At 47.3% G+C, this 16,901-nt stretch overlaps 1 pseudogene; it reads left to right on the top strand.

Moving 5' to 3' along the window:
• Positions 1–15,398, top strand: part of LOC119283732 — a 20,022-nt pseudogene extending 4,624 nt beyond the window's left edge.
• The last annotated feature ends 1,503 nt before the right edge of the window (positions 15,399–16,901 follow it).

Below are 16,901 nucleotides of genomic sequence, written 5' to 3'. Positions count from 1 at the left end.
GGGCACGTTTAGCGGATGCGAAGCGGAGACGTGCGACCGATGGTCCCCTCCGGCCATACCGCAACCACCCCCTTCCACAGTAAGTACCTGAGCGGTTTCACGGAATGCACCCAACTTTTGGCAGCGCGTGTGGGGCCCCACCCGGGCACCCCACGGCCAAAATGAACGAAATCCGACAACGAACGCAAGTTGCGTCACGTCCGGACAGTATTTTAGGGGTTTTCGGCCCGGAAAATCGTAGAAAATCCATACGGACTCGGAACACGGCAAATTTTTGCGTGTGTGCCCTGCATGGTCACTATGGCCCGTGAAAAAAAATTGGGCACAAAACATGTTTATTTTCATGCAAAGTTTATAAAAAATACACTAAATGACAAAATTATACAAATAAATAAATAAATACATATTCAATATTGTAGACTGGCCGTCGCCCACTTAATAATCGCCGTGGGCCCGACGCAGCAAAATATCTACCCAATATCTGCACGAGCCGTCGCTATCCGAGGGAATATTCCCGACAAACGCGCACGTCGCCCAATCACGTCGCCCATGCCCTTTTTGCGTCGTACGTGCCGACGACACGCCCGGTCTGATCCCCGTCGCCCGCCGCCCACACTGTCGTTCCCCGCCCGACAGCGTCGCGCCGCCGTCAGCCCATACTAGTCGACGTCACCACCCGCCGTCAGTGCCGGTCGTCAACGCCCGTTGTCACCCAGCAATAGTCGACGTCAGCACCCTCCGTCAGCGGCCGACGTCACCACTCGCCGTCAGCGCCGGTTGTGAACACGCCATCAGACGCCGCCGTCAGCCGCCGTGATCGCCGTCGCCCGCTGTAGTCGCCGTCGGGCAGGTATATATTTTAAAATTTTCAACATTATATAACACATTAGCTGCGTGCAACGTCACATAGATATTTTTATATGCAGTATGGACATCGATGGTGTGATTGCATGTTCTGTAGAAAAATGGGTTACTCTTGTTAATAAATTAACATCAAGTCAGCGATTTACGTTTTACGAAACGGAGATGGAGGGCATGTTACGAATACCTTTGGTCAAGATGCGTGATAATTTGCTTGCGCTTATGATTCAAGGTTACAATCCTAGTAGTAAAAAATTCATGGTGCAAGAGGCAGCCGGAAAAAAGGGTTGATTTCATTGAGGCCTGATGATGTGTTTACTATATTTGGTTTGAAGAATGAAGGAGTTGATGTTTCTAGTTTTTTGAGTATGGACCAAGGCAAAGCAATAAAAAAATTCCAGCTAGTTTTGTTAACAAGAAGAATGGTAAAATATTGATTGATGATCTTATTGAGAAGATTGTGAAAAATAAAAATGCGGACGATGAATTTGTTTGGATGACGTTTCTCGTCCTGTTAGGGACTATAATTGCATCAGTGTCTGATGAGTACATTCCGAAGAATTATTATGCACTAGTGCAAGATGTCAGGCAGATAAAAAAGTTCAACTGGAACGCATTCACTTTGCGGTTTTGTTTGTCGGAGATTGGTACGGTCTTGCAGCCCGGTCGTGTTAGGGAATGGCCACGTGGCAACCTAGCACTTCTGCAGGTATGATTTATTTTTAAAATTGAATAGTTGTATTATGTAATAATAGTGTAACACATGCTAAATGGCTGTGTGTTTGTTTTGCAGTATCTATATTGGGAGAAGGTGCAGCCAAGCACCGGTCCAAAGTATGATCCTTTAGCGTTGTTGAGCCCCTTGATGAGGAATTGGACAGAAGCGGCAGCGGAGAAAAGAGACAAGTATGACTTTCAAAATGGTCGTGGTGTTGGAATGATAATACGTTAAATATTTATTTTTCCATTTAAAGTCTGCAATTAATTATTAATTAAATATGATTGTATAATTCTTTATGTTGTAGATCGATGACACCATTACTGAAGAGTACCGCTTAAACAAAATAAGAATGGAACAGGCTGAAAAGAAAAAGATATCCAGTACGAGAAAGTCTAACATTACTGGAAGGAGAACAGGCGTGAGTACATCTGAGGCTTCAGCTTCCAGAACCCTATTATGGATCGGATTTTGACTGAGCTGAAGCACATTCGTAAGGATATGCTTCGTATGCCGGAGCTATGCGCACAGGTACAAGTTTTCTGATTTTGCCGTTCACAATGGTTTTCGATGTGTCACATAACTAATTACAACTAATTTTTAATCACAGAGGGTCATAGAGAAATTGAACAAAAGCGTTGTATTTTACAAAGCCGGTGATAGTGAAAAAGAAGAAGAGAATGAGTATGCTGAAAATAATGAAAGTAGAAACTATGGTGGAAAACCTCGTAAGGAATTTGTATATAATCCTGACGTGGAGAATTTCGAAACACCGGGAAAAAAGAATGTGCAAGAGGATGATGAAGATGATATTAATGATTCTGAAGAGAAGACACCTTATTATTGCACACCTGAATATTTCGATAGTTTCAAGGGTGATGAAGAAGATCCTATCGAAGTTCCTGAGGTATCTGATGAGAAATCCGTTACATCTTTAGGAACAAATGAAATCGCATCACGTGGATCGGTAGATTGTATTGGAGAAGATGAGGTAGAGGAGAAGGGTGTAGGGAAACGGAAGCGGAGACGATCAAACCTTATAAAGTCTCCTTATATTCTCGTTATACCTACAAAGCGTGCAAAGCGTTCAGCAAAAGCAAGTGAGTTTTATCATATTATTTTCGAGCTGAAATTACTACTTATCATTGAATTATTAACATATTACCGTCATGTATTGCAGAACTATTCGAGAAAGAAGTCTTTGAAGAAGAATACGATGTGATTAAAGCTAGTGTTAAGTTTGTTCGTGCTTATCAGCGGCCAGCAAAACATAGAAAGAAGGAAATATTCAATGATGGCATGAGCGAAGGTCTGAGTGCAGAGAGGGCTTGTAAGATTCTTGACCATGAATGGCTAACCAGTGATGTAAGTTATTGTTCTGTTTTCTATTAGCATTCAATGCAAATTGGAATTGTTATACATCATTTAAATTATTTTCAGGTTATCAATGCTTATTCGTCGTATCTGTTGGGAGTTGTTGGTGAAGATCGTCATATAATGCCGACCTGGCTGGTCAATTGGTTACTTGAATTTAGACCGGACACCCAGGGAGGAAAAATGACAACGAAGTTGTGGCGAAGAAGAATGGACCCTTGAATAGATGCACCGATGAGTATTTTAAAAAAGATAAGGTAAGTTCAACTGCCTTAAAATATGCATATATGGGATATAAATAATAAGATAGTATATGTTGATTGCATCATATTTTCGTTGTGATGCAGCTTTATATTCCTCTTAATAAGGGAAATATCCACTGGGTTTCGGTTGTCATGCATCGCCCGAAGGAAGAGTTCCAGGGTTCTTGATTCTTTGATGGGACCCGAACTTAACAGTGAAATTACAGAAAAAGTTGAGGAGCTGGTACGGCATAAATTTACATGAGCATATTGAAATTATCATTTAGTAACTGAACTATGTTAAATTCTTTTCGTGCTATTATGTATATGAACAGAAAAATCAACTTGGATATGACATACGTGATGCGAATGCGAGCGGTGCTGTGAATTTTCCGGATGTGTCTACCTGGCCTATCAAAACGTATAACATCCCACAACAAGAAGACGGGTGAGTAAATACTTTCATATTGTTTTAATATCTTACCTCAAATGCGAACTTATGAACTGTTGTTTGTACGGACCAGCAATTCAAGTAAAATAAGTTGATATAACATATTATAACAATTATGAAAGATTAAATGTATAGAACATTAAAAAACTGTCTTCAATGAAAGGGTGGAACGATCTTCCATAGCCATCCATAATAAAACTGTCTTCAATCAAAGGGTGAACCAATCTTCCATACTCCACAAGTTAAGCAAAGTTCCTACATAACAATAAGATATGTGTTAATTCACAATGAACAAATAAATTCGGTTTGAACAATAACATATACAATAACATAAGAAAATCATACTTAGGATTTTGAGGGCACGTGGACTTATAATGACCCGTAACACCGCACAGTCCACATTGACGTTTTCTTTTCTCATCAAAAGCTTTTGGTCGCCCATTTTTAGTGACATCAGGACCATCCTTACAGCGGCCTTTAACATTCTGTTTTGGTGCGCCTTTGGTGTTAACTTTTGCGGGATCACGAACAAGACCATGATCTTGATTAGGCTCAAATGCATTGTCGTTCACAAATTGTACCTCCACACCAGGCTCATCCTCCTCAGTGTAATCATTACCTATTATGTCCCTCAGAACCGCCTTCAACTTGTCGAATAAAAATGGTTTATGACATGCTTTATGAGTTGCTTCAGCAGATAAGATAGTCAACTCGATGTACCTAGCTCTGTCCCCTGCACCTGCCCATCCCCATGCAAGCAGATCGCTAGTGCGCTTCACGGGAAGTCCATCCCTTGCAACTTGGCTCAACCTCCGCAGTACTAAACACTTAGGTATCTCACGTAAGCGTAGCTGAATCAGAACGTGAAGAATATGTTTGCAAGGAAGTCCTTTGCGATACATGCTTCTGCAACTACACTTCATAGTTTCTTCTAAGTTACCTGGGGTGTAGTCCACGGTGAATCTGATATCTCTATTTTTCTTCCATGTCAGTATGAATCTGTGAGTGTCTGCTCCTCTCAGTATCTCAAGGACCTCTAGCTCCCGTGCCTTCTTCATATCTTCCTGCAAGATATAAAAGTTTGCCGCAGTGAACTCACGGGCAGCTGATTTCTCAATATCTTTACACTCATCCAATACTGGTACTGGAACTGTCTGTGAGTTTGTGCAATCGTCATGCGCCTCATTCTCACGGAGACGAACTATGCAGTTCTCATAGTGCACAATCATATCAACAATAGTCATACCGGAGTCTAGATGCAAGTGAAGGCATGAATTCAGACTCTCACTTCGCTGGTTACTTCGCATACCTAAGAAAAACCCACCTGACAGATATGATGCAGCCCAAACCTTTTCTTCTTGTACATCCTACGTAACCATGTCTTTGTTTTCTCCGACTGCCATTTGGCGGTAAACGCTGCCCATCTCTCCTCAAATACCTTTTTTGAAGTGGCATAATAAAGTAGAGACCTGAACTCCTTTAGAGACTTATGATGAAGGTGTTTCTGCATGTTCTTCTCAATATGCCACGAGCAAAGACGATGCCAAACCTCCGAAAGTACCTTTCTTATGGCCTTAATCATAGCTACATCTCCATCAGTAATTACTGACCTGGGCCTCTTCTGACAGTGAGCCCTCAAAAATGTCTGAAGCAGCCAGACATATGTATCTTCCGTCTCGTCAGACACAAGAGCACAACCGAATACCGTGGTGCAACGGTGGTTGTTCAGACCGACAAAAGGTATAAATGGCATGCCATACCTATTCATCCTGTATGTGTTGTCGAAGACTGTCACATCACCGTAGTCAACATAGTCTCGACGTGATTGAGAATCACACCAGAATATGTTTTTCAGCCTTCCTTCATCATCGACGGTGTGCTCAAAGAAGAAATCTGGATCTCTCTCTTTTCTGGTCATCATGATCCCAATGGCAGTGTCTGCATCACCTTGTGCAAGCAACTTCATTTTTTCTCTATAACACATGTTATAAAGCTTCTTCCTCCCAAAACCAGCCTTTGCATATGACCCGGAGCGCGCAACGAGTTGATCATAAATCATATGTTTCCTGATTCCAGCACCTGCCATGGTTAAGATCTCAGCCTTCTGATATTCTTTTATCTGATTGTGAGACCGAAGAAACGTGACTTCATCCGGTCTAGCTAGAACGTGAGTGTGATCATCATTGAAACTGCTGACATACCAAACGTCACGCTCTTTATCAAGTTTCAAAGTTATATGCGCATCGCAGAAGCAACGAGTCTCCCCTCTCAGCCTGCGGGTCCTGCCTTCCATTGTACAACGTTTTGCCTGTCGTTTCCTAGCTCTCGCACACACATACTTTCTCAAGCGCTTAGTTGCCTCAGGACCTTTCGAATATTTAAGTGAGTCCTTTCTTACGCTGAAACCACGCTCGTACGCATACTGATTATAGAAATTGTAAGCATCTCCTAGTGACTTGAACGTCTTCCTCATGACCTTCCAATGCATGTCCAATGATTCTTGCTGATATTCATCAAATCCGATGTCAAAATTAAACAGATCATCACCAACATGCTCATCATTCCCGCTTGTACCATCTACATCTCCGTGTAAATTAATGCATTAAACCATTTATGCCAGTCAGTTATAATTTTAAGATGTACTTTAGTGATGTAAGTTTCAAAACTTATTTTGCTGGAGCTGTCATCATGAGATGCATCAACGTGCGATTTGTCACTTTCATCGTCCACAATATTCCTCACAAAGTCCCCGTCCTCGTCCATCTGCGCGCATTGCAAAAAAAACATGTAAGCGCTCATATGGTTATTATGTCATTTCTTCTCTGATTTTATTAATAACATATCCGGAGTGCACTTTCAGCAAATGAATCATCTATATCCATATCATCATAATCATCGCCATGTCGCTGCATCATGCAAAAAAATATTAAATTTTCCGTGCGGTCTATCATATTTACCCCCTCATATTTATTGTTTTATCAACATTGATCACACTTACATTGCCACTATAAGATTCATCCAAACTCATGTAGTTCTCCTCACGAGGTTCATCCATATTCCGTGACGAGGTTTCGTTGTCCTCGCCATAATCATCACCATCATAATCTCCCTCCTCCTCTAACTATATATAGTTAAAAAAATTGTGCGATGAATCAAACGCCGTGTAACATCAACCCTAAAACAACTATCTTATCAAGCACAACAATGTCTCAAACCAACCTCTTGCACGGTGGCGAGGATTTCAGCCGGATCCATTTCCTCCGATGACGAACGTGATGACGGCGTGACGTTGCTGGCCGGCGGAGGCAGGTGTCGACGGCGTGAGGACGATGGCTAGTCGTAGTAGGCGTAGTGCGCGGAGGGAGGCGGCGACGTAGATCGCGGGTGGGCGGCCATCTGGGCGACGGGAATGGAATGCGGCGGCGGGCACGCGCGGCGGCCTGTTTGGGCCGCGACTCGGGCGACGGCGACTTCGTGTAGATGGGGGCCAACATGGAGACGGCGTGGATGCGTTAGGGTTCAGGGTTTCGACGGCGGGCGTCGGCGGCTACCGTGTCTTTTTTTTCCTCCAACAACTGTCCACGCCAACGTCGAGACGTGAGGGCGTACGGCGACGGATGCGGGTACGTGGGCAGGCGGGCGTACAGCGACGGATGCGGCATACGCGGGCGGGCGTACGACGTCGCGCGTGACGTACGGCGTCGGGTGGGTATTCCTATACCTAATGTGAAATTACCATATTACCCACTATACGTTTTAAGGGAGGGGGGGGGTTGTACCGAAGCACTCCCCTTAGAGAGATCCTAGTCCGCCTCCCAGCTAAATCAGCAATACACTCTAAATTGGTCTGCAAGCAGTGGCTCAGATTGATTGAGAATGAAAATTTTATCGAGTCGTACTTTAAGCATAAGAACATCGACAGAAGGCCCAAGGTCATGCTTGTGGGCAAGGGCACTGGACAATTGGGCTTCAGTTTTGCTCCTTTGAATGGATGTCTCCCAGGAACTCCTAGTCACAGTCGATTGCTTGATACGAAGGTGGTTTGCTCCAAGCCTTGCCATGGGCTGAACTTGGTGAGCACCGAGACAAAGGACTATATCTGCAACCCATGTACAGGTTTTTTCTGGTGCTACTCTAACTTGGGGCCAACTTTGGGCCTACACTGGAGGATGCTTCAAGCAGAAGAGCATGCTTTTACCGTCGGCAACAAGAATGTCGGCTTGACTTTTGACCCCTTGATTCGTGAACATGTTATTGTGAAAATCTTCTATCACCAAAAGGACTTCAAATCTCGTCAGTATCACTTGACATGCGCGCTACGGTGGTGCGGCTCCCGGGATCCTGCCCGTCAGAACTGGGTACCACCTCTACCCGTGAGTGATATGCCGCCTGCCTATCTTGATGGGGTGCTGTACTGGATGTAAAACTTAGGGTTTTAGGAAACTGCCCGACACCCGTTAAGGGTGTGGCTATCTCATATATATAAGGGGTACACCAAGGTGTACGATACAATATACAAGACATATATAGAAGCTATATGTAAATACAGTCTAACACCCTCCCTCAATTTTAACTATGCCCTGAAGTACAAAGTATGTTAAGATTGCGCCTGCAGCCTACAAACTGAGGTTGTGGAAGAGGCTTCGTGAAAATGTCAGCAAGTTGATCTTTGGAGGAGATGAACTTGATGTGGAGTAGCTTCTGTGCAACACGTTCCCGTACAAAATGATAGTCAACTTCTATGTGCTTTGTCCGAGCATGAAACACTGGATTAGATGAGAGATATGTAGCCCCAATATTATCACACCAAAGGACAGGCGGCTGAGTTTGAGGAACTCCCAACTCTCTCAATAAGGACTGTACCCATATGATCTCAGCTATAGCATTTGCAACGGCTTTATATTCTGCTTCAGTGCTACTCCTGGACACTGTAGCTTGTTTGCGAGCAGCCCAGGCGATCAAGTTAGGACCAAAGAAGACAGCATGTCCCCCCGTGGATCGCCTGTCATCTAGATTACCAGCCCAGTCAGCATCTGAAAAAGCAGAAAGCGTAGGAGACGGTGCTGGCTGAAGGAGCAAACCATATGAGGCAGTAAAGCAAACATAACAAAGAATCCGCTTCACCGCTGTCCAATGAGAAGTCCGAGGAGCATGAAGAAATTGGCAGACACGATTGACGGCATATGAGAGATCTGGCCGAGTGATAGTTAAATACTGCAGGCCACCAACAACGCTACGATACTCAGTGGCGTCATCAGAGGTGAGAGGATCTCCATCAAACGCAGACAGACGATCAGTAGCAGACATAGGAGTCATGACATGTTTGCATTTAAGCATACCTGCCCGTCGCAACAAGTCCATCGAATACTTATGCTGTGTGAGTGTCAAGCCAGCAGAAGAACGTGAAACTTCCAGCCCAAGGAAGTAATGCAACGTTCCTAAATCCTTCACCGCAAAATCTCCACTCAAGGAAGATATCAGACGGTCAGCAGCAGCATCCGAGGAGCTAATGAGGATGATGTCATCAACATATACCAGAAGATACATCGTCACCTGAGGTCGATGCAGAAGGAAGAGCGAGGTGTCAGCAGTAGAGGGAACAAAACCAAGCGACCGAAGAACAGAGCCCAATCTGGCATGCCAAGCACGAGGAGCCTGCTTCAACCCATAGAGCGCCTTGACCAGGCGACACAGATGATGAGGACGAGCAGGATCAACAAAACCAGGGGGCTGACGCATGTAAACCTCCTCATCCAGAACACCATGAAGAAAGGCATTCTGAACATCCAGCTGACGAAGAAACCAGCCCCGAGTAATAGCCAAGGACAACAGAAGTCGAATAGTTGTTGGTTTGATCACCGGACTGAACGTATCCTCATAGTCAAGACCATACCTTTGCTTGAACCCTTTCGCCACTAACCGTGACTTATAGCGTTCAATAGAACCATCAGCATGCTTCTTAACCTTGAAGATCCACTTGGAATCAATGACATTGACACCAGAGACCGGAGGAACAAGCTGCCAAGTACCATTTGTCAACAATGCCTGATACTCTTGCTCCATAGCTTGACGCCAATGAGGAATCCCGAGAGCAACCTGGAAGTGACGCGGTTCAGCCGAAGGATCTTCCTTGACATGAGCAACACATGCCGCAAGCCAGGCGACCGTCCCATCTGTGCGTTGCTTGGGACACACAATACCGTATCGACTGCGAGTATGTGGTCGAAGAGGAACGGCCGCAGGTGGTGCAACCAGTGGCAACGGCCCCGGCGATGAAGAAGTATCCGACGCAGCCGGTGACAATGCAGCGGCGACAGGCGAGGACGAGGCCGACCCAGGCGAGGCCGACCCTGGCGACAGACTCGACTGGATGGGCGAGTCAGTCGGCTCAAGGCCAACCGAGGCGCGGCAGCCCAGCCCAGGCGAGCTCACCGGCTCAGGAGAGGCCGGCCCAGATGGGAGCACCAGCTCGGGGGAGGCCGGCCCCGATGGAATCACCGGCTCGGGGGAGGCCGACGCAGGGGAGACCAGCCCGGGCAAGGCCGGCCTAGGCGGAACCGACCCAGCCTCAGAAGAGGCCGGCACAGACGGAGCCGACGCTGAGGCGCCCAGTCCAGGCATGCATGGCGCATGCACAAGGCCATTCGCTACGTCGGGTGCAGTTGATGGCTCTGGCTCCTCCAGCAACTCCAGGCGAACTCCACGACCCGTTCCTGCAGCATGATTAGGCAACAACGCAGGAGAATATGCAATATCAACAAATTGAGCAGGCAGTGGAGAGGTGGATTACAAGGAGGAGGCTGGAGGGGTGGGAGTTATGGACAAAGACGAGAACGGGAATACACTCTCGTCAAACACAACATCACGCGAGATGTAGACACGGTTGGATGGAATATGAAGACACTTGTACCCTTTGTGAAGAGAGCTATACCCAAGAAATACACAAAGTTTGGACCGAAACTCGAGCTTGTGCTTATTATAAGGACGAAGATGAGGCCAGCATGCACAACCAAAAACTTTGAGAAAAGTATAATCTGGAACCTCATTAAGCAATAGTTCAAGTGGTGTTTTCATCCCAAGGAGACGTGTAGGAAGCCTATTTATGAGAAAACAGGCAGTAGAAAAAGCATCACTCCAAAAACGAAAAGGTGCTGATGCATGAGCAAGTAAGGTGAGACCGGTTTCGACAATGTGACGATGCTTACGTTCAGTCGTGCCATTCTGCTGATGTGTATGAGGACAAGACACGCGATGCGAAATCCCAAGCTTATTAAAAAAGGAATTGAGGTTGTGATATTCACCCCCCCCCCCAATCTGACTGAACATGAATAATCTTATGCTTAAGAAGACGCTCAACATGAGCTTGAAATTGCAGGAACACATCAAACACATAGGATTTACGTTTGATAAGATAAAGCCAAGTGAACCGACTATAAGCATCAATAAAACTGACATAATAATTATGACCGCTCACAGAAGTTTGGGCATGCCCCCATACATCAGAATAAATAAGCTCAAGTGGAGTTTTGACGACACGACTCGAATCAGAAAACGAAAGCTGATGACTCTTGCCTTGTTGACAGGCATCACAGACTGTGGCAACATCTTTATTGGACACAACGGGAAGACTATGACGATGAAGAACACTACGAACTATGGGAGTGGCAGGATGGCCGAGCCGTGCATGCCAATGAGTAGGCGATACACGGACACCAGTGAGTGCTCGAGGGGCAGAAGGCAGATCAAGTGCATATAATCCATCGCGCAGGCGACCTCTAAGCAGAACGTCCCTCGTGGCCCGATCCTTGATAAAAAAATAAAAAGGATGAAACTCAGTGAAAACATTGTTATCACGAGTAAGCTGAGGAACAGACAATAGGCTACGAGTAGCAGAAGGAACTCTAAGGACATTACGAAGATGGAGAGATTTCTGTTTATGAGTTAAAAGAGAGGCCTGACCAACATGTGATATGTGCATACCTGCTCCACTGGCGGTGTGAACCTGATCATTACCACGGTATGGCTCCTGAACTGAGAGTTTGCCCATCTCACCCGTCAAATGATTCGTAGCGCCTGTGTCCATATACCATGTTGGATCAATGGGGTATGATGTAGTGTGGCCTGCTTGACGAGCAGGCTCATGAGTGGCCCAGGCAGCTTGTTTCTCGTTGCCTTTGCCATTGTTGCCGACGCCGAGGAAGTCCTGCTTGAAGCGGCGATGACAGCGGGAAGCAACATGACCTGGGATGTTGCACAGTTGACAAGGGAGCTGAACGCCACAAGAAGGGCAACAGGCACATGAACGACCACCCCCGGTCGTGGGGAAAGGAGCTGCGGCAGGCGACCGCGGAGCCGGCAAAGTCAATGGTGCTGTTTTGCCCGCTGCAGTTGACTTGAAGGGCTTCCCTTTTCCACGAGTGGTAGCGTTGGCAGCCATGAAACTCGGATTGGTACGGCGGGACTTGATGCGCTGTTCCGTGGCAAGGAGGCGGGCTTAGAGCTCACGGGGTTCAAGTGGAGTATCACGGCCATTGATGTTCTCAGCAAGGTTATCATAGTCGTCATCCAGACCGTTCATGACGAAGGTGGTGAAGTCCTCTTTGCGAAGCGGTTGACCAATGGAGGCTAGAGTGTCTGCGAGACGCGTCATCTTGCCGAAGTAGCCGGTAATGCTGAGGTCAAGAAGCTTGGTCTCTCCCAGCTCCGTACGAAGAGTGTGAGCACGAGCCTGCTGCTGAGATGCAAAGCTAGTGTGAAGGGCAGACCACGCCTCCTGGGACGTGGCAGTGAAGAGAACCAAGGAGGACACCGCCTCGGTGAGCGACGACTGGATCGCCGAAAGTATGGCCTGATCCTGAGCCACCCACGCATGGTATGCCGGGTGATGTGGTGGAGGACACGGCAAGGAACCGTCGACGTAGCCCTCCAGATAGCGACTGCGGAGAAGTGGCAACACCTGTGCACGCCAGGACAGATAATTGTCCGTCGTCAGCTTCACTGGGATCAGATGCGCGAAGTAGAACGGCGTGCTGGCCACGGCATGATCAGCAGGAGGAGGCGCCGTGTAGTAGGTCATGTGAGATGATCCACCAGATGCAACCATTGCCGGAGGGTAGTAGCCGCCGTAGGGCAATGGCGGCGGCGGGGCCCTATCCGGCCCAGCGTTCGCGGCGACAGGTGAAGGCACGTAGGGCGCGTAGGGCGCCGCTGTAACAGCGGCAGGAGATGCAGCCGCGGCGGGCGCGTAGGGCGGCGCCCCGTAGTGGCCCGTTGATGAAGTAGCGGCCCCGTAGGGGCCATAGGCCGCCGATCCGGCAGGGACGGGCGCCGCCCCGTAGGGGCCTGCGGGCGGGAGTGGAGCAGCCCCGTACGAGCCGTAGGCTGTCGATCCAGCGGGGACGGGCACCGCCCCGTAGGGGCCTGCGGGCGGGAGTGGAGCAGCCCCGTGGGGGGCGTAGGTGGCCGATCCCATCCACGGACCGGTGTACGAAGGATCCCCCAGGGTCGGCGGAGGCGCGGTCGGTGACGACGGCGGTGGCTGATCCGAGGAGGTGCCTACCATCGAAGATTGGCCGGTGTAGACCGAAACCAGGGGACGCGAGGAGAGGAACGGCGACGCAGGCGCCGTGACAGAAGCCGGCGCGACGGCGGCGACGGAGTTGGGCGCGATCGCGGCGGCGGAGGCGGCGGCGGCAGCAGCAGCGGAAGACAATAGGATCGGTTAGGGTTGATACCATGTAAAACTTAGGGTTTTGGGAAACTGCCCGACACCCGTTAAGGGTGTGGCTATCTCATATATATAAGGGGTACACCAAGGTGTACGATACAATATACAAGACATATACAGAAGCTATATGTAAATACAGTCTAACACTGGAGAGTAAATTACAAAAAACCACCACAATTCAGGACCCTAATTCACAAAACCACCATTATTTTTTTTTTCAAAAAACCACCAATATTGTGCTGATAGTTTTAAAAAAACGCTGATCGCTTAGATAAACACTTGCTGACTCTAAAACTGAGATATGGGCCCCACTGTAAGCAATGATGTGGCAACCAAAACTGACGGCGTTTGACTAGAGATTAGTTGACCTTAAAATAGATATGGGCCCACATGTCGGTGTCATCTTTTTCTCCTCTAAAAAAATACAGTCATAGCCGTCCTACTCCCCCGTACCGTCCACACGACAGCCCTCGCAGTCCCCATCTGCACAGCCGCCGCCGCCGCCCCGATCCACTCAACAGCCGCCGCCGCCGCCCCGATCCACTCAACAGCCGCCGCCGTCCCGATCCGTAAGGATCCCGCGCCGAACCTCCGACCGGCTCCGGCGAGGCGAGGCAAGCCGCCGGCGCCCTGTCGTTCTTTCTCCGCTCTCTGCTGCGGCAGCGGAGCAGCCGGTGGCGACGGCCGGAGGGAGCAGCGGGTGGCGGCTGGATGGAGTAGCAGGTGGCGGCGGCTTGAGAACGCTCCGCCGCCTCGTCCAGAGCGCTTCACCGCGCCTCCTCGTCTCCTCTAACTCCAACGAGATGCACCTCCACATCTCTGACATGGCGACGTCGACCATATGAGCTGAGATCAAGGAGGATGGCGACGACGACTCGGGCGACCTCCGTGACCAGCCGCGCTTCTGGTCAGCTGCGCCAGGAGCCCGTGCAGGAGCTGCCTCGCGGCCGGCTAGATGCTGCTCCGTTGCGCCACGAGCACGAGGGAGCAGCGTCGCAGGAAGAGAAGGGAGGGCCGGAGGCGGCGGCGCTGTGAGGCTCATGCGCTAGGGGTCCGGCTGGACGGAGCCAGCGCGGATCGTGCGTGTAACGGAGGTGTGAGGCGCTCCACCTCTCCTGACGACTGCAGGTGGAGAAAGGTCAGGGGAGACGTGGTTGACCAGTAGCGTCGTGGCACCTGACAGCAGGCCCCAGGTGTCAGGTTTCCACTTAAACTTTCCTAATCGAGCTATCAACGTTTTTTGAAAACTGTCAGCATAATATTGATGGTTTTTTGAAAAAAAAACGAATGGTGGTGGTTTTGTGAATTAGGGTCCGCAATTGTGGTGGCTTTTTGCAATTTACTCTGTACTGGATGAGTGAACCAAGGTTGGGACAGAGCTGGGAATGGGCCGTTGTCTCTTTCGACATCACTACAAAAATGTTTCAGGTCGTCCCTTGCCCTTCATGGTTTGGGAGATGGCATAGCAGAAACCATTGCCGTGCGTTTTTGGTTGAGCTCGCCGGAGTGTTGTGTGCTGTTCTAGCAGACCCGGCAGCAGACACTCTAGATGTGTGGAAGCTAGAGCATGGCCAATGGAGCAGAGCATGCATAATTCACTTGAAAGCATGTCCTGGCTACTCCCTGTAGACAAATGTTGTGGTGCCATTGGCTATTGACCCCGATAATGGGAGGATCATGCTCAACACCGGGAGGAAAATCGGTCTATATGATCCAGTGGAGCAAACAATTGAAACTTTGCATTCTCTTGACCAGGTACCGGTTGTCAGCAATAGACCCGGTATGCTTTCAACTTCATCAGAGAATAGTTTGATATGCTCCAAAGAGCAGACAGGGGAAGAGATGGATACAGCGGACACTAGTATTATCCCTTTCGTTCCCATGTTATATGAGGAGAGCTTAGCCTTTTACCCCCGTGTGAACAAAGTAAAATTCTTGTGGTGAATTGGTGATGCATTCTCAAGGCACGTTCTTCTCTTCATAAATGTGTGCTGATAAAAGCTTGCTTCCGTGTTGGTGAACTGAAACCCGTTTTTTGATAATGTGATCATACACCATTTTGAAAAAATAATAATGTGATAGTATGAACCATGTATCTGGTGTTCCTTGTAGTTTAGTGCTTATTTATATCTGCAAAATAGGTGTGTTCTAAACGCTCTTATATTTCTTTACAGAGGGAGTAAGAGATAACGATCACAATTATCCTTACATTAGGTGTATTTTTTCACAAATTTTTGTTATATTTTCTGTTTATCCGATCTGCTATTTTGTGTTCAGTAACCATTGCATTGCTTAACAAAACAATGGGCAGCAATTGTTGAATGTAGAACTAACTGCACAAACTCTGACAGATTTCTCGCGGTTAAGTTAGAAGTGAAGAGCAGGGGAGCCTTGGCGCAGTGGTAAAGCTGCTGCCTTGTGACCATGAGGTCACGGGTTCAAGTCCTGGAAACAGCCTCCTACCGAAACAGAAATGTAGGGAAAGGCTGCGTAATATAGACTCAAAGTGGTCGGACCCTTCTCCGGACCCTGCACAACACACACACACACACACATTATCTTTATGTAAGACGTGTCAAAAATTCAACACCTCAATCTGTTTGCTCTTAGTTGTCAAGTTAGTTACGATGACTGCAATTGTGCCGTATGACAAATATCCATGTCACCTCGAAATTTTGTAAATTATATATCTCCTATGAGGAAAGTCATCATCCAATGCTTTGAAATGCCTATTAGGGTGTGACTTAGTGAAATAATTTGACGTACAATTGCTCTTTTCCGATGAAGGTCTGTACTCCACATATCCTTCCAGTTTTTAATCTAATTTTAATTGCTAAATCTAAATTTGTTGCAGTAAATTTTTGAATGACAAAGAACTTCAGATTTGACTGAGTTAGACCATCCTATGTTAATTAATATGCAAATTTCTTGCTCCTCTGTAGATACTAAGGTGACATAGTTATTTAGTGTTTTATTTCAGATTACCTCCATTCTAAGTTTCTGTAGTAGAACAGAAATTTAATAAGATATCACGTGATGAAGATTGCTGTGTGTTGCATGAAGCTGCACCGAGGTGGGAGGTAGCACAAGTCAAGGAGCAGTACTCCGGCTGGTAGCTGCTATGAAGCTTACCATCTCATGGCTGAGGTGGGTTAGATCAAATTCATGATTTCCTTCTCTTTCTCATGCTCAGATCTGCCTTTGTGCTGTCTAATGTGGTGCGTCATTTATTTACCTTTTGAGTAAAAATAAACAACATGATAAGATTAGCAGAAGGCAGGCCAATTGATTGGTTTATGGTCAGATCTACAGAATTACCCTAGATATACAACTTAAAACAACACAAGTAGATTGGCAGAAAGCAGGCCAAAATTGATTGGTTTTATAAATAAATAAGGATTATATAGAGCTTACAACTAAAGTTACTGAACTGTATAAACTAAACATCAGGAAAGTGGTAATTTAGTGGACATGCTCCAAAGACCAGACAGGGGAAGAGATGAATATAGTGGACACTAGCATTATCCC

Source organism: Triticum dicoccoides, chromosome 1A (genome assembly GCF_002162155.2).
Source record: "Triticum dicoccoides isolate Atlit2015 ecotype Zavitan chromosome 1A, WEW_v2.0, whole genome shotgun sequence".
NCBI lineage: Eukaryota > Viridiplantae > Streptophyta > Magnoliopsida > Poales > Poaceae > Triticum > Triticum dicoccoides.
Note: the sequence above shows the minus strand (reverse complement) of the source record. Positions and strands in the feature narration are given on the sequence as shown.